We start from the raw sequence: 19,307 nt of genomic DNA on the forward strand, positions 1-19,307 counted from the left end.
GAGAGAGGCAGGGATAGAGATAGATAGGCAAACAGAGAAACCGTTCAGAGAGAAACCGGTGCACAGAGGGACAGGTATGCAAAGAGACAGGTATGCAAAAAGGCAGGTACACAGAGGGACAGGCACATAGAGAGACAGACACACAGAGAGACAGGCATACAGAGAGACAGGCCTACAGAAAGACCGGTGTGCAGAGACACAGACAACCAGAGAGACACCCATTCAAAGAGACAGGCGCACAAAGAGACAAATGCACAGAGAGACAGGTAAACAGAGAGACAGGTACACAGAGAGACAGGTTCACAGAGAGACAGGTACACAGAGAGACAGGTTCACAGAGAGACAGGTAAACAGAGAGACAGGTACACAGAGAGACAGGTACACAGAGAGACAGGTTCACAGAGAGACAGGTACACAGAGAGACAGGTTCACAGAGAGACAGGTTCACAGAGAGATAAGTACACAAGAGAGATTGGTGCCCAGAGACACAGGTGCACAGGGAGACAGGTTCATTCAGAGGTAGAAACACAGACACAGAGAGACAGTACACCGAGAGACAGGCACACCGAGAGACAGGCACCCTGAGAGACAGGCAGGCAGAGAGACAGTACACCAAGACACAGTACACCAAGAGACAGTACACCGAGAGACAGGCACACAGAGAGGCAGGCACACAGAGAAACAGGTGCACAAGGAGACAAGCTTACAGAGAGACAGGTACACAGAGAGAGAAAGGTGCACAGAGAGACAGGCACTCAGAGGACAGGCACACTGAGAGACAGGCACACTGAGAGACAGGCACACAGAGAAACAGGAGCACAGAGAGACAGGCATATATAGAGACTGCCGCAAAAAGACAGAGGTGCACAGGTAGACAGGTGTACAGAGAGACAGACGCACAAGGAGAAAGCTTGCAGAGAGAAAGGTACACAGAGAGTTAGGTGCACAGAGAGGCAGAAGCATACGAAGGTAAGTACACAGAGAGACAGGTGCAGAGGAGGACAGGCAGAGAGAGACAGGCACAGAGAGACGGGCACAAAGAGAGACCGGTGCACAGAGAGACAGGTAAACCAAGGTACAGACGCACAGAGAGAAGCATTTCATCATAGAATTAACAGTACAGCACGTGAGATACAAACACATAGAGAGACACAGGCACAGAGAGACCGGTACCAAGAGAGAGAGGGAGACTGGTACACAGAGACACAGGTTCACAGAGAGGCAGGCACTCAGAGAGACAGACGCACAGAGAGATGGGCACAAAGAGAGACAGCTGAACAGAGAGACAGGCACACAGTGAGACAGGCGAACAGAAAGACAAGAGTACAGAGAAACAAGCATACCGAGTGTAAGGTTTTCGGGCAATTCGGCCTTTTTGTAACTGCCCAAGAATAAAAACTCAGAGACTGTAAACTGACTTTTCAGCCAAGAGAACGGAACCAGTTTTCCCAGCAGGCCTGGTCCGCTGAGCTGAGTAGGGAACATAAGTATTTACAAACCCCCCCCTAGGAGCTACAAGGAAGAAGGCGCCAGACAACGAGATAAGATCAAAACACAGACCAAGGGGCACGGGAATACACAGGGGGCCTGCCTGCAAGCAGGACAATGGGATGGTCATAGCCCCATGCAGATGTAAATGACCTGGCCTCCACCAGAGCAGAATCCAATCAACACCCCATCAACATAGCAGCTATCTCCGGAGCAGATGGAAGTCTTTGAAAATCTTCAAGGGAGCTCAACCTCGTTATCTCAAAAAACAGACTGGAGGCGGACCTAGGGGAGGTACTCCCATCTCGACAGGTCTGACCGGCTCAAAGGGGGCGGGACCAGCGGGAACTTTAAATCTTACCTTTTTCAATGCAAAAGGGGCTGGCCGATCACAGGACAAAGCCAGGTAAAACAATATAAAAGGGGCTGTGTTTTCGATTGGGGGGTCTCTTCGTTCTTGGCTCGACCTCTGCACCCCTGACTTGACCTCTGCAGCCTGTGACCGTAAGTACCCTGCAGCAGCTTGCGAAACTCCCTGACTTTAATAGTGGTTGAGGCTTTGGGGAAGGGAACTTGTTTTGTGCCTTGTGATATTGCTAAAAAACTGTGTAATCATAAGAATTTTCGTTGTGTCCGCTGTATTACTTTTGAATAGACTTAGTTGTATTAGAGCATAAGATTTTATTGTGTTTCTTCTGTTGATGATTTTGACCTGGGTTTTGCAATAAACCTTGATTTAATGATAATTGGAGTCGTTTAAATTCTTCAATCTTTCACCTGCGATCTCTGACCAAGTCATTGTTAAAATACTCCTCACCTTAATTCCGGGTTCAGGAATCGAGGGTCATCTTGAGCGGTTCACTCAGGACAGACTGCTGGTTAGGGAATAAACAGCAGTGTCCTATTCTCTCTCTTGGGAAAGCTACTCTAGTGGAGTAGGAACCGGGTGAGTGTTGCACCACCGGCAAGAGAGAGAATCACCTGGGTATTGGTAGGGGTCGGGAGATCTGTGTGATATAAGTCTCAGGCTGTCGGTTAGGAATAAACGGCAGGCTTGAATCAGTGCTCTCTTCAGTGGAAGTGTCCCAGTGCGACATCCCCTGGCCTCTGAAGTTTCAGTGCCAGCTGGAGAGAGACACACACAGATATTCAAACCCCAGATATCGGCCCAGTAGTGGAGTAGCGGAGATGGCACCCTCTACAATGGCGACCGCGGCAGGAGCCCGGTGGTTTGGAGTATGTGACGTGGCAGAGGGGGTGAGGGAACGAAGCAAAATGGAGGAGAGAATATCCTCATATTTGTGGCAAAAGGTCAACCTCACCAAACCTTGGGTCTCAGAATTGATCAATGCGGAGCAACCGGTAATGGCAGCGGCTGCATGGACAGAAAGCAAGGCGCACAAAAGGCACTTGGAGAAGGCAGTTTGGCTGGTTTGCCTGTCCGAGCAGGTAGTCAAGACAGAGGATAGGGTCGAAGAGTTAGAGCAGGAGTTGAGAGAAGTGAGGGCCAGCGCAGGGGACAGCGCTAGCGCAGCGGAACGACTGCGGGAGGAATTGGCAGAAATTAAACAGGACAGCGCGAGTGTAGCGGAACGACTGCGGGAAGAAATGGCAGAAATGAAACAGGAAAGCGAGTCTAACCGGTGTGAGAAGGACTATCTCCACTGCCAGATAGTGGAGGGTAAAGAAAAGGAACGGAGGCTCCAGGAACTCTATGCTCGGAGTACAGAGCAGTGTAGGAAGCTGGAGGGGAAGTTCCGGGACATCCAGGCAGCGTACCGAGTGGCTCGCGAGGAAGTAGGGGACTGTGCCCATGGGCCGTGCCAGGCACGAATAACGGAGTTGGAGGAGACCTTGTCCAGGTTCAGGGGACAGATACACCTGGTAGGTCCAGGGGGGTTCCCTAGGGGCAAGGTGCTCCTCGCAGCGGATGATTCCCCAAAGGCCAAGGGGAATAGACCGCCTCCTGAGGCACCGGGATTGTGTCCGGGCCGGCAGGGGGGGATCGGACTGCACGTTCAGGGGCAAGTCCAAGGGGGGTCGGCAGGGTACCCCCAGCTGGCGGCGTGTCCGCCTGGTTTCGTATGTGGGTCCCCATGGGATGGGGACAGACCGCTGCCTGGGATGCCGGTGATGGGGCCGGGTCAGCAGGTAGGGTTTGGACCGCCCGGTCAGGGGCAGGTCCAAGGGGGGTCAGTGGTGTATCCCCAGATAGCGGCGTCTCCTATATGTGTAGTTAGCCCGGGGACAGGGGGGCTACCCAACGGGGCAAGAGAGCTGGACAGTGGGGAGGAGGAGCAGGAACCCCAGGTAGGGCGGATGTGCCCTGTCAGACAAAGAAGGTATGGTCCCCCGGCGGGGCTGGCGAATAGGGGACCGGTTGAGGGCGACATTATCATTCCTCATGGGGCACCCGCGCTCAGGGGGATGGTGGCCCACGTTCCCAGGCTAACTCCAAAAGGGGATCCGTCGCTTCATTTTATGGAGGTGGAGCAGGCCGCCAGCATTAATGACTGCGACGAGGGGGAGCAAATAAGGATGCTCCTGATGACCCTAGATGCACAGCTATGCAGGACAGTGACCTCTGGGAATGGGGGAAGACCTGACACATGGGCGACAGCACAGACTGCTGTTCTGGAGGCGATGGGCTTGAATCTGGGGAGCCCTTTCATGAGGGTGGGGGAAACCAAGCAGCAACCAGGGGAATCTCCCACCATGTTCGCAGACAGACTGTGGACTGTCTATATGGAGGCATGCGGGGTTCCCGGGGATAGACGGAATTTAGGGGAAAGAACCGCCCACTGGCTGAAGACCCTAGTTGCCAACTGTCTCCCTAACGTTAGGGCAAAAGCCGAACACTGGTTCGACCCGCAGAGTCCGGACCTTAATGAGGAAGAGGTCCTTAGGAAACTTACCCTCGCATATCGTAATGGGGAGAGGAGAGAGGAAAAGCCCCATAAGGGTCAGGTGCATGGAATCACACCAGCACCCCCTAAGAGCGAGTGGAAGCATGAGGGCTCCCGGACCTCCGACAAGAGACCGGTATGCTACGGGTGTGGAAAGGCCGGGCATTTCAAGAGTGAATGTAAAAACCCTAGCAAGCAGGAGAGGGCTCCCGCAGTAGAGAGTCAGACCCCGGCGGTAGGAGCAGCTGCCCCGGGAACCATCGAGATAAGTAAAATTTTAGCCCTTTTGCAAGGCTCAGGACAGGTGGCAATGGCAACGGGCCAGGGCCTGCCCGCACCCACACCACAAGAACCCGTATGACTACCCAGGGAGCAGCCTCAGGAAAAAGGGAGCGCAGGGGTAGTTCTAGCCCCAGACCCTGGTCCGGTCCAGGTGCAGGGTCCCATTCTGGAGGCTGCCTCAGCGGCTATTTGCAGTTTAAATCCCTTAAGGTGGGACCCATGCGAACGCCACATCAGCCAATTTAAATTGTTCCACCCCATAAGGGCAAGAAAGAGCAAGGTGGGGGGAAGACTGGGGGTGGTAGTGGAGAAACCCCCCGTAGAATTAACGACGGTGGGGGAGGTCCCTGACTCCACGGTCACACAACCGGGGACAAGGTGCTGTCCCGAAGGGGCAGCCCCAAAGAAAACGACAGTGCTGCAAGCACCCAGCCCAGGGACAGTAACGATTCCCAAGCCCTTACCTGTGGGTCAGGTAGCCTGCCTTAGTATAGAGGCTAAGGAGGCGGAGGAAGTGGAGGTATCACCTTGGGCTTGGGAACCAGTCGGGGGACGAGGGAGCAATCGGGTCTCCAAGCCCCCGGTAAGATGGTCCCCATCACACCTCCCTAGAACCCGGTCCCGCAGTAAGGGGGCCCGAGTAGAAGGGAACGCTGAGGGATCCCCGAACCCTGTTGGGGAAGGAGAGGCAAGGGGCAGCCCGAACCCCCGGGAGGGGACGGTCTGGCCCGAGCCGTTGGACCAAACAGGTGAACTGCCCCAGTTTAGCGGGGCCCAGTTTTAATTTGGCCACCCGGAGACGGGTGGCATTGTATATATCATATTCCTTTTCCTTTTCCCCTGCTAGTTCTAATTAGTGTGTAGTTGTGTGTGAAGTATTTAGGATCGTGGGAACACAGAAGCGCCTGGTGCAATGGTAAAATGGTGAAGCACCAGGCACTAGGACCCTGGTGCAGCCGGGCTGTAAACACAGAATCACAGACAGGCTGCGGCAACTTCAAAGCGGGAGCTGCTGCTGCCGCCGGATAGCGGCAGGCACTAGGACCCTGGGGAGCCGGGCTGTAAACACAGAATCACAGACAGGCTGCGGCAACTTCAAAGCGGGAGCTGCTGCTGCCGCTGGATAGAACCCATGCACTTTAAGATAGGTAGGGCTGTAGAGGCAAGGATGTGTTTTGTTTTTACAGGTGGGGCACCCGACGATGTGGAGTTTGATGATCTTGGCGATGGTGGGACCGGGAGAACTCCGCAGAGGCGAGACAGAAGAGTCCTTCGACTGACCGGGTTAGGGTGACTGAGGGCAGGCGGGTGTGTTTAACCTGTGAGAGGGACGTTCCTTTGGGGAGATGGTGGTGGCCCAGGAAGCTGAGGCTGGACATGAGGGATCGGTCCTCGGACTGGGAACGCCTGGACACCAACACCTAACGGACCATCACGGGGTCACCGGGTAGGATCACCGTTTGCGGGGATAAGGGGTGGGCTTCTGACCAGGGCATTTATTTGTGTTTATGGGGATCTACCAAGGCATGTCCACAAGGGGCATTAATCACTTTTGTAAGGTGGTGGCAGAACCCAGGGAACGGGATAAATTGACCGCACTGGGGAGGGATGTGTAACGCCCAGGGAAGGGATGACTGTAAAAGCTACCGAACTGCTGGTTCAGGTAAAGCGACCCCTGCCCACAGCCCAACCGATCGACCCTCACAACTGTCCGATCACCACCAGGGGGGGGGCCTGAGAATGGTTTAGTGTTTGCCCCTACAGGGGGTACATTATGCTGTCGCCTCAGTTGGACTAAACCTCTCAGCTGCAGGTATCGACGATGGAGGATAAATGAAGAGCCTTCAACGGGAAGAAACGAAGTGCAGCCAAGAAAGGAGGATCCTTGGTGAAATAAAGAGATGCAATTGTAAATAGTTGTATGGATTCGCGGGTTTCAGTTACTTGATTGTGATATATGTACAGGGACCCTTACGTTTGGGGTTCCGGTGAAATGTGTACTTGATTGTGATATATGTACAGGGACCCTTACGTTTGGGGTTCCGGTGAAATGTGTATATGTTACTGTGTGTTTAAATTAGATATGGTCTTGTCTTTCCCTTTCATTGAAACCAGGGGTAGCCTAGATTAAGGGAACTGTCTTGGGAATTGTAATTTCGCATGTTGTTGGGGGGGGCCTACGGTCCACACAAGAGGAAATGATTGCCCTTCACCTGTGTCGATACGGTCCAAGCAGGTAGGGACGTATCGAAGGGGCATCTGTAAGGTTTTCGGGCAATTCGGCCTTTTTGGAACTGCCCAAGAATAAAAACTCAGTGACTGTAAACTGACTTTTCAGCCAAGAGAACGGAACCAGTTTTCCCAGCAGGCCTGGTCCGCTGAGCTGAGTAGGGAACATAAGTATTTACAAACCCCCCCCTAGGAGCTACAAGGAAGAAGGCGCCAGACAACGAGATAAGATCAAAACACAGACCAAGGGGCACGGGAATACACAGGGGGCCTGCCTGCAAGCAGGACAATGGGATGGTCATAGCCCCATGCAGATGTAAATGACCTGGCCTCCACCAGAGCAGAATCCAATCAACACCCCATCAACATAGCAGCTATCTCCGGAGCAGATGGAAGTCTTTGAAAATCTTCAAGGGAGCTCAACCTCGTTATCTCAAAAAACAGACTGGAGGCGGACCTAGGGGAGGTACTCCCATCTCGACAGGTCTGACCGGCTCAAAGGGGGCGGGACCAGCGGGAACTTTAAATCTTACCTTTTTCAATGCAAAAGGGGCTGGCCGATCACAGGACAAAGCCAGGTAAAACAATATAAAAGGGGCTGTGTTTTCGATTGGGGGTCTCTTCGTTCTTGGCTCGACCTCTGCACCCCTGACTTGACCTCTGCAGCCTGTGACCGTAAGTACCCTGCAGCAGCTTGCGAAACTCCCTGACTTTAATAGTGGTTGAGGCTTTGGGGAAGGGAACTTGTTTTGTGCCTTGTGATATTGCTAAAAAACTGTGTAATCATAAGAATTTTCGTTGTGTCCGCTGTATTACTTTTGAATAGACTTAGTTGTATTAGAGCATAAGATTTTATTGTGTTTCTTCTGTTGATGATTTTGACCTGGGTTTTGCAATAAACCTTGATTTAATGATAATTGGAGTCGTTTAAATTCTTCAATCTTTCACCTGCGATCTCTGACCAAGTCATTGTTAAAATACTCCTCACCTTAATTCCGGGTTCAGGAATCGAGGGTCATCTTGAGCGGTTCACTCAGGACAGACTGCTGGTTAGGGAATAAACAGCAGTGTCCTATTCTCTCTCTTGGGAAAGCTACTCTAGTGGAGTAGGAACCGGGTGAGTGTTGCACCACCGGCAAGAGAGAGAATCACCTGGGTATTGGTAGGGGTCGGGAGATCTGTGTGATATAAGTCTCAGGCTGTCGGTTAGGAATAAACGGCAGGCTTGAATCAGTGCTCTCTTCAGTGGAAGTGTCCCAGTGCGACATCCCCTGGCCTCTGAAGTTTCAGTGCCAGCTGGAGAGAGACACACACAGATATTCAAACCCCAGATATCGGCCCAGTAGTGGAGTAGCGGAGATGGCACCCTCTACACGAGAGAGAGGCACTCAGAGAGACAGGCACACAAAGAGGCAGGCACAAAGAGGTATAAGCACAAAGAGAGACACATGCACAGAGAGACAGGCACCGAGAGAAGTGCCTACGTGGTTATAAATATAAATGTGTCCTGAGTGCAGCTAAAGGTGTGTGTGCGTGATATTTACAGCATGTACATGTGGCGTAACTATATACAAGGGGCGATGTCAGGTGTGACATGCTAACGAGGTTGTACCATAACAAAAGAAGAACAACGTTGAAATTTGGACCGATCAAACGAGGCCTGGAACGATAAAACAGTGACATGTTACAACAGTAGTTGCTAAAATTTGACGTGTGAACAGTCTCATAAGTCCAGTCTAGTGGGTGGGCGACGAACTCGGGGTGACCGCCTCAAGGGTGGGTCGAGAACCACCGGCTGAGGTGCGAGCCTGGCCACGGGCGGCGACAGAAGGTGCATGGTAGCAGGCAGCTCCACGAAGTCGCTATCAGGAACCAGTGGCGGACACGGCGCCTGTGTAAGGTCCCATTGCGAGCGTGGAAGTAGGCGAAGGGCTCGGCGATTGCGCCTACGCACGGATCCATCCGGCATGCGTACCAGGAACGAGCGGGGAGCCACGCGTCGGAGAACTTCGGCAGGTGCTGACCAGCCACCGTCTGGTAGGTGGATGCGGACGTTGTCTCCAGGGGCCAGGGAGGAAAGATCAGTTGCCCGTATGTCGTACGACCTCTTCTGGCGACCGTGCTGCAGTTGCACCTTATGCAGTACCGGAGCATGGTCTATTGCTGGTGCCAGGATGGAAGGCACAGTGGTTCTGAGGGCGCGACCCATCAGCAGCTGTGCTGGTGAGAGACCAGTGGCTAGTGGAGCCGAGCGATAGGCCAGCAGGGCGAGGTAGAAGTCCGACCCGGCAGCAGCAGCCTTGCAGAGGAGCCGCTTGGCAATGTGAACGCCCTTCTCCGCCTTTCCATTGGACTGGGGATGCAGAGGGCTGGACGTCACGTGTGTGAAGCCATACGAAGCAGCAAAGGACGACCATTCATGGCTGGCAAAACAGGGCCCATTGTCCGACATGACAGTCATCGGAATGCCGTGGCGAGCGAAGGTGTCTTTGCAGGCCCTGATGACAGCGGACGAAGTCAAATCATGCAGGCGTATGACTTCTGGGTAATTTGAGAAGTAGTCAGCAATAATGATATAGTCCATGCCGAGCGCGTGAAATAGGTCGACACCCACCTTCGCCCAGGGGGACGTCACCAGCTCATGGGGCAGAAGCGTCTCAGGAGGTTGCGCCGGCTGAAACCTTTGGCAGGTTGTACAGTTGAGCACTATGTTGGCAATATCGTCACTGATGCCCGGCCAGTATACCGCCCCTCGAGCCCTCCGTCTGCACTTCTCGACCCCCAAGTGGCCTTCGTGTAGTTGGTCGAGAACCAGCTGGCGCATGCTGTGCGGAATCACAATCCGGTCCAGCTTCAGAAGGACACCATCAATGATGGCTAGGTCGTCTCGTACATTGTAGAACTGCGGGCACTGCCCTTTGAGCCATCCTCCCGTCATGTGGCGCATCACACGCTGTAGAAGGGGGTTGGCCGCAGTCTCGCGGCGGATACGGGCCAGACTGGAGTCGTCAGCCGGCAGATTTGCCGCTGTAAAAGCCACCTGTGCCTCGACCTGACATACGAACCCCTCCGCATCTGGCGGCGTGCTCACTGCTCTGGATAGGGCATCCGCCACGATGAGGTCCTTCCCTGGAGTGTAGACCAGTTGGAAGTCGTACCTCCTGAGTTTAAGTAGGATGCGCTGGAGGCGAGGGGTCATCTCGTTCAGGTCCTTGTTTATTATGCTGACCAGGGGGCGGTGGCCAGTTTCGACCGTGAACCGTGGAAGACCATAGACGTAATCGTGGAACTTGTCCAAACCGGTTAACAAGCCCAGGCATTCTTTATCGATTTGAGCGTAGCGCTGCTCTGTGGGGGTCATGGCCCGCGATGCATAGGCCACTGGGGCCCATGACGCAGTGTCATCCCTCTGCAGGAGCACTGCGCCAATGCCGGATTGGCTGGCATCAGAAGAGATTTTGGTGGCACGAGACGTGTCAAAAAACGCCAACACTGGTGCCGTAGTGAGTTTGCGTTTGAGCTCCTCCCATTCCAGCTGGTGTGTGTGTTGCCACTGGAACTCTGTGGATTTTCTGACGAGGTGGCGCAGAGTCGTCGTGTGGGAGGCAAGGTTGGGAATGAACTTCCCCAGGAAGTTGACCATGCCTAGGAAGCGTAGGACAGCCTTCTTGTCGGCCGGCTGCGGCATGGCTGTGATGGCGCTCACCTTGTCTCCATCCGGACGGACCCCTGACCGGGAGATATGGTCCCCCAGGAACTTCAACTCGGTCTGGCCAAAGGAGCAATTGGCTCGGTTGAGGCGCAGGCCGTTTTCCCGTATGCGGGCAAAAACGCGTTGGAGACGATGTATGTGCTCCTGCGGCGTGGTGGACCAGATGATGACATCGTCCACAAATACGCGCACCCCTTCGATGCCTTCCATCATCTGCTCCATGATTCTATGGAAGACCTCGGATGCCGAGATGATGCCAAATGGCATCCGGTTATAGCAGAACCTGCCGAAAGGGGTGTTGAAGGTAATTAGCTTTCGGCTGGACGGGTCCAGTTGGATCTGCCAAAATCCTTTAGAGGCATCCAGTTTCGTGAATATCTTCGCCTGGGCCATTTCACTGGTGATCTCCTCCCGTTTGGGTATGGGATAATGTTCCCTCATAATATTATTATTGAGGTCTTTGGGGTCAATACAGATGCGGAGCTCCCCAGAGGGCTTCTTGACACACACCGTGGAGCTGACCCATGGCGTGGGCTCCGTGACCCTGGATAGGACCCCTTGGTCCTGGAGATCCTGCAGCTGCTGCTTGAGGCGGTCTTTAAGTGGCGCAGGAACACTGCGAGGTGCGTGAACGACCAGGATGGCGTCCGGTTTGAGGCAAATTCAGTAGGTGTATGGCAGTGTTCCCATGCCTTCGAATGTCTCCTGGTTGTGGGCGCGGAGCGATTGGAGCTGTGCGTAGAACTCTGCATTCGGGAAGTCAGACGTGCCGTCTGGAGAGAGAGAGAGAATTCGTTGCACAAGGTGGAGAGCCTTGCATGCCTGTGCGCCCAGCAGAGAGTCCTTCGATGAGACAACTATCTCGAACGAGTGTGGCCGTGTGTGTTTTGTGTGTCACCTGGAGTTGGCAGGATCCCATGGCCGGGATAACGTTCCCGTTGTAGTCGACCATCTTGCACCGGGATGGCTGGATTGGTGGTCTGACCTTCATGGCGTAGAAGGCTGACCATGCTGTGAGGTTGGTGGAGGCGCCAGTGTCCAGGCGGAAAGTGATCGGCGATCAGTTGACCGTTAGCGTGACACTCCATTCATCGCCCGGATTGATGGTGTTGACCCGGTTCGCATCAATGACCGCAACCCGGAAGGCGTCTTGGTCATCTGTGTCGTCGGTTTGGATGTCGTGATGTGGAGGCTGAATGGTCCGCACGTTCCTGCGAGGTTGTCAGAGATGTGGAAGATCAACAGGTTGAGCCGCTCGACAGTAGGCAGCGTAGTGGCCCATCTTGCCACAGCGTAGGCATTGTCGGGGCTTTGCAGGACATTGCCCTTCTAAATGTGCAGCTCCACAGTTGCCGCACGTCATGACGTCATGGCGTTCGTTACGCCACTGCGCATGCGCAGTTCGATGTTGCCGTAGGTTTTGGCGCACGCAAACGCGGGAGGCCTTAAAAAGCGCGCGAAACGGCCGCCCTCGTCCGGGCGGCGGGCCGGGAGAAACTCGATTGCCTGGACGCGTTCGGCCTCGTGGGCAGCCTGGCTTGCCGATTCGATCGCGTGGGACCCCCTCCGCGCCGATTCGGTCGCCTGAAATTGGGTATAGCGGCTGGTCGCATTCCCATGCAGGACACAGGCTTCAACTGCAGATGCTAAGGCCAGGCCTTTAATTTTTAGAAGCTGCTGGCATAGGCCACTGGAGGCAACGTCAAAAACGATCTGGTCCCGGATCATGGACTCTGAGGTGGTGTCGTAACCGCAGGACTGCGTGAGTATGCGGAGGTGCGTCAGGAAGGACTGAAAGAGCTCATCCTTACCTTGCAGGCGCTGCTGAAAGATATACCTCTCAAAGCTTTCATTGACCTCAACGTTGAAGTGCTGGTCGAGCTTGAGGAGGACCGTGTCATACTTAGCTTTGTTCTCGCCTTCCGCGAACACCAAGGAGTTGTATACATCAATGGCGTGCTGACCTGCGGTAGTGAGGAGCATGGCAATCTTTGTTTCGTCCGAGGCGCCCTGTTTTTCATTGGCTCGCATGAAGAGTTCGAATCGCTGCTTGAAGATCTTCCAATTTGTGCCCAGGTTCCCAGCGACTTGCAACGGCTGCGGTTTGTTGCGGGTGTCCATGGCTCAGGATGGCAGATTTGCCGGTCGGTATCGATTCACTCACTGGTACCATGAGATGTTGGGTGCTCTGAGGTACAGACGAACCAACACGGTTGCGATTGATACAACGCAGTTTTATTCCATTTAACTATTTATACATCAGACTTGGTACTCAGCATGTTGTGACGGTGTGAATGTCTTGCTATGAGGTCCTGGCCCTGTGCTGTCTCCAGATGGACTGCCCAGGAAGTGTTGTGTTTCTTGTCTTATACTGTGTCTGCTCTTGTCTGTGATTGGCTGTCGTGTTATGTGTGCTAATTGATCTGTTGGTCTGTCTATCATTATGTATGTGTTATGATGTATGTTTGAACATCATGACATCCACGAAACATCTTCGATCGTGAGAGAGGCAAAAAGGTTGAGGGAGAAAATTCCAGAACTTAGGGTACCCCCAACGAGTTCCCCCCACCCCACCAACCAGAGGCAGCTAAAGGCACGACCACCAAAGGTGCAGAGATGGAAATCTGAGAAACGCAGAGGTCCCGGACGGTTGTCCGGACTGAAGGACGTAACAGAGATGGAGAGAGCAGCAGCGGCAGTGCAGCACTCCCTCAGTACTGACTGTCTGACAGTGCAGCACTCCCTCAGTACTGACCCTCTGACAGTGCAGCACTCCCTCAGTACTGACTCTCTGACAGTGCAGCACTCCCTCAGTACTGACCCTCTGACAGTGCATCACTCCCTCAGTACTGACCCTCTGACAGTGCAGCACTCCCTCAGTACTGACCCTCTGACAGTGCATCACTCCCTCAGTACTGACCGTCTGACAGTGCAGCACTCCCTCAGTACTGACCCTCTGACAGTGCAGCACTCCCTCAGTACTGACCCTCTGACAGTGCAGCACACCCTCAGTACTGACCCTCTTACAGTGCAACACTCCCTCAGTACTGACCCTCTGACAGTGCAGCACTCCCTCAGTACTGACCATCTGACAGTGCAGCGCTCCATCAGTACTGACCCTCGGACAGTGCAGCACTCTCTCAGTACTGACCCTCTGACAGTGCAGCACTCCCTCAGTACTGACCCTCTGACAGTGCAGCACTCCCTCAGTACTGACCGTCTGACAGTGCAGCACACCCTCAGTACTGACCCTCTGACAGTGCAGCACTCCCTCAGTACTGACACTCTGACAGTGCAGCACTCCCTCAGTACTAACCCTCCGACAGTGCAGCACTCCCTCAGTACTGACCCTCTGACAGTGCAGCACTCCCTTAGTACTGACCCTCTGACAGTGCAGCACTCCCTCAGTACTGACCCTCTAACAGTGCAGCACTCCCTCAGTACTGACCCTCTGACAGTGCAGCAGCTCCCTCAGTCCTGACCCTCTGACAGTGCAGCACACCCTCAGTACTGACCCTCTGACAGTGCAGCAGCTCCCTCAGTACTGACCCTCTGACAGTGCAGCACACCCTCAGTACTGACCCTCTGACAGTGCAGTACTCCCTCAGTACTGACCCGCTGACAGTGCAGCACTCCCTCAGTACTGACCCTCTGACAGTACAGCACTCCCTCAGTACTGACCCTCTGACAGTGCAGCACACCCTCAGTACTGACCCTCTGACAGTGCAGCACTCCCTCAATACTGACCGTCTGACAGTGCAGCAGTCCCTCAATACTGACCCTCTGACAGTGCAGCTATCCCTCAATACTGACCCGCTGACAGTGCAGCACTCCCTCAGTACTGTCCCTCTGACAGTGCAGCACTCCCTCAGTACTGACCCTCTGACAGTGCGGCACTCCCTCAGTACTGTCCCTCTGACAGTGCAGCACTCCCTCAGCACTGACCATCTGACAGTGCAGCACTCCCTCAGTACTGACCCTCTGACAGTGCAGCACTCCCTCAGTACTGACCCTCTGACAGTGCAGCACTTCTTCAGGACTGACCCACTGACAGTGCAGCACTCCCTCAGTACTGACCCTCTGACAGTGCGGCACTCCCTCAGTACTGACCCTCTGACAGTGCAGCACTCCCTCAGTACTGACCCTCTCACAGTGCAGCACTCCCTCAGTACTGACCCTCTCACAGTGCAGCACTCCCTCAGTACTGACCCTCTGACAGTGCGGCACTCCCTCAGTACTGACCCTCTGACAGTGCAGCACTCCCTCAGTACTGACCATCTGACAGTGCAGCACTCCCTCAGTACTGACCCTCTCACAGTGCAGCACTCCCTCAGTACTGACCCTCTCACAGTGCAGCACTCCCTCAGTACTGACCCTCTGACAGTGCGGCACTCCCTCAGTACTGACCCTCTGACAGTGCAGCACTCCCTCAGTACTGACCCTCTCACAGTGCAGCACTCCCTCAGTACTGACCCTCTCACAGTGCAGCACTCCCTCAGTACTGACCCTCTGACAGTGCGGCACTCCCTCAGTACTGTCCCTCTGACAGTGCAGCACTCCCTCAGCACTGACCATCTGACAGTGCAGCACTCCCTCAGTACTGACCCTCTGACAGTGCAGCACTCCCTCAGTACTGACCCTCTGACAGTGCAGCACTTCTTCAGTACTGACCCACTGACAGTGCAGCACTCTCTCAGTCCAGACTCTCTGACAGTGCAGCACTACCTCAGTACTGACCCACTGACAGTGCAGCACTCCCTCAGTACTGACCCTCTGACAGTGCAGCTATCCCTCAGTACTGACCCTCTCACAGTGCAGCACTCCCTCAGTACTGACCCTCTGACAGTGCAGCACTCCCTCAGTACTGACCCTCTGACAGTGCAGCACTCCCTCGGTACTGACCCTCTGACAGTGCAGCACTCCCTCAGTACTGACACCCTGACAGTGCAGAACTCCCTCAGTACTGAGCATGTGACAATGCAGCACTCCCTCAGCACTGACCCTCCGACAGTGCAGCACTTCCTCAGTACTGACCCTCTGACAGTGCAGCACTCCCTCAGTACAGACTCTCTGACAGCGCAGCACTCCCTCAGTACTGACCCTCTGACAGTGCAGCACTCTCTCAGTACTGACCCTCCGACAATGCAGAACTCCCTCAGTACTGACCCTCCGACAGTGCAGCACTCCCTCAATATTGACCCTCTGACAGTGCAGTATTCTCTCAGTACTGACCCTCCGACTGTACAGCACTCCCCCAGTACTCACCCTCTGACAGTGCAGCACTCTCTCAGTACAGACCCTCTGTCAATGCAGCACTCCCTCAGTGCTGACCCTCCGACAGTGCAGCACTCCCTCAGTACTGACCCTCTGTCAATGCAGCTCTCCCTCAATACTGGCCATCTGACAGTGCAGCACTCCCTCAGTACAGACCCTCTGTCAATGCAGCACTCCTTCAATACTGACCCTCTGACAGTGCAGCACTCTCTCAGTACTGACCCTCTGACAGTGCAGCACTCTCTCAGTACTGACCCTCTGACAGTGCAGCACTCTCTCAGTACTGACCCTCTGACAGTGCAGCACTCTCTCAGTACTGACCCTCTGACAGTGCGGCACTCCCTCAGTACTGACCCTCTGACAGTGCAGCACTCCCTCAGTACTGACACCCTGACAGTGCAGAACTCCCTCAGTACTGAGCATGTGACAATGCAGCACTCCCTCGGTATTGACCTTCCGACAGTGCAGCAGTCCCTCAGTACTGACCCTCCGACAGTGCAGCACCCCCTCAATACTGACCCTCCGACAGTGCAGCACTCCCTCAGTACTGAGCCTCTGTCTGGGCAGCACTCAGTCATTGCTAACCCTCTGACAGTGCGGCGCTGTCTCAGTACTGACCCTCTGACAGTGCAGCACCCCCTCAGTACTGACCCTCCGACAGTGCAGAACTCCCTCAATACTGACCCTCCGACAGTGCAGCGCTCCCTCAGTACTGACCCTCTGACAGTGCAGTATTCTCTCAGTACTGACCCTCCGACTGTGCAGCACTCCCCCAGTACTGACCCTCTGACAGTGCAGCACTCTCTCAGTACTGACTCTCCGACAATGCAGCACTCCCTCAGTATTGACCCTCCGACAGTGCAGCACTCCCTCAGTAGAGACCCTCTGACAGTGCAGCACTCCCCCAGGATTGGCCTTCCGACAGTGCAGCACTCCCTCAATACAGACTCTCTGACAGTGCATTCCTCCCTCAGTACTGACCCTCTGTCAATGCAGCACTCCCTCAGTGCTGACCCTCCGTCAGTGTAGCACTCCCTCAGTACTGACCCTCCAACAGTGCAGCACTCCCTCAGGACTGACCATCCAACAGTGCAGCTCTCCCTCAGTACTGACCCTCTGACATGCAGCACTCCCTCAATACAGACTCTCTGACAGTCCATTCCTCCCTCAGTGCTGACCCTCCGACAGTGCAGCACTCCCTCAGTACTGACCCTCTGACAGTGCAGCACTCCCTCAGTACTGACCCTCTGACAGTGCAGCACTCCGTCAGTACTGACCCTCTGACAGTGCAGCACTCCCTCAGTACTGACCCTCCAACAGTGCAGCACTCCCTCAGTACTGACCCTCTGAAATGCAGCACTCCCTCAATACAGACTCTCTGACAGTGCATTCCTCCCTCAGTGCTGACCCTCCGACAGTGCAGCACTCCCTCAGTACTGACCCTCTGACAGTGCAGCACTCCCTCAGTACTGACCCTCTGACAATGTAGCACTCCCTCAGTACTGACCCTCTGACAGTGCAGCACTCCCTCAGTACTGACCCTCTGACAGTGCAGCGCTCCCTCAGTACTGACCCTCCGATAGTGCAGCAGTCCCTCAGTACTGACCCTCTGACAGTGCAGCACTCCCTCAATACTGACGCTCTGACAGTGCAGCACTCCCTCAGTACTGACCCTCCGATAGTGCAGCACTCCCTCAGTACTGACCCTCTGACAGTGCAGCACTCCCTCAGTACAGACCCTCGGACAGTGCAGCGCTCCCTCAGTACTGACCCTCCGATAGTGCAGCACTCCCTCAGTACTGACCCTCTGACAGTGCAGCACTCCCTCAGTACTGAGCCTCTGACAGTGCAGCACTCCCTCAGTACTGACCCTTCGACAGTGCAGCACTCCCTCAGTACTGAGTCTCTGACAGTGCAGCACTCCCTCAGTACTGACCCTTCGACAGTGCAGCACTCCCTCAGTACTGACCCTTCGACAGTGCAACTGTTGCTCTGTTTATTTGGTTCTAAATATGGTGGTCAATACGGTTGCCTTCCTTCATTCTAATTATGTTTGTTTTAGAGTCGCCAGGTATCTTTCGATACCGCCACAAGGTTCAAACCCGAATACTGATCAAAGAGTCGGTACGCCAGTTAGTTCGTTCAAAGTCAATACTATTTATTTACACATACAGCAATATATACTCATGCACGAAATACTACAGACTAAACTATCACTGCTGCTAAAGCCTATACTTAGCTTTGGGCACCCACTCAGTCAGAGGAACAATGGCCGTTGTTTGGTTCTGAGGCTGCTGGGGTCGAAGTGGTGAAGGGGAACAGCTAAGGTCGTCCGTCTGGTAGCGAGCGTTGACCTTGGACTTACTTGCTTCTGGTGCAGCTGGTGGACGGGTCGCTCCGCTGTGAGAGCCTTGGGGCCTTCTTCTTTTACCCGAAGAGGCTTCGCGCGCTTTTGGGCGGGCCTTGAACTTGGCCTCAATCAATTGGGCAATTTTCTTGATCATTCGCATTGATCCTGACCAATAAAGGGGTGGGTGCCCTGATGGCTGGGCGTGTCCTAGGTGGCCGTTGGCCTGCTTTGTTTGTGCTTTCGGTTTGGGGAACTGGCGCCGCGAGGTCTGGGGCCAGATCGGTTACTTAAGTATCTTCCTTTGTTCCCGGAGATGGGCCATCCAAATGCTAATGGGCCTACAGTTTCAGACTCGTCTGGGATCTGTTTCTCCAATATGCAGACAGGCTCTGTGCTTGCTTGCTTTCTTAACATTGTCCATTTTTCCCTGCAATCTTTGCAAATGTCCATTTTGTATTCTGGAAGTGGCCATCCCAGATGGCTACATACCTCCTTGTGATCCTCAACGCGAAGCGTGAAGGATCAAATTACTGCGTCGTCTTCATTCTCCTCCTAAGTCGGGCACCCATAAGCAAGGACAGGCACTACACTACTCTGTCCTATGAATTGCAACTTTTACCAAAATTATTTTATGTACATACATCATTATAAAATTCGACGGGGTGCTAGGACCTTCAGGCATGATTAAAAAAATTTAAAAACTGGAACCTCTAACTGTCCTTAACGAAATTAACCTCAATCAATCAAAATAATTTGCAACATTTTAAATTGTACAATAGCAGCAACACAGGTCTCTGGCTTGGCAGTCAAGCACAGAGTTTTACATTTCTTTATTCAAATGAAACAAACACACGCGAAGAAACGGATGTACTTTAGTTCACTTAAAGGGGTTGGGGGGTTTGTTGAAGTCAAAAATAGGGGATCTGAAGGTGTATACCGGGGTGCGGGAGGCTTTCCTCCGCCATTTCCTGAGTCTAAGTGTCTGAACAACACTGCAGAGTATCGCCAGTACTAACAGTGCTTCCACAACGTAGGACAGAGAAAACCAGGTGATGAACTTGTCACA

This window comes from Scyliorhinus torazame, chromosome 12, assembly GCF_047496885.1.
Source record: "Scyliorhinus torazame isolate Kashiwa2021f chromosome 12, sScyTor2.1, whole genome shotgun sequence".
NCBI lineage: Eukaryota > Metazoa > Chordata > Chondrichthyes > Carcharhiniformes > Scyliorhinidae > Scyliorhinus > Scyliorhinus torazame.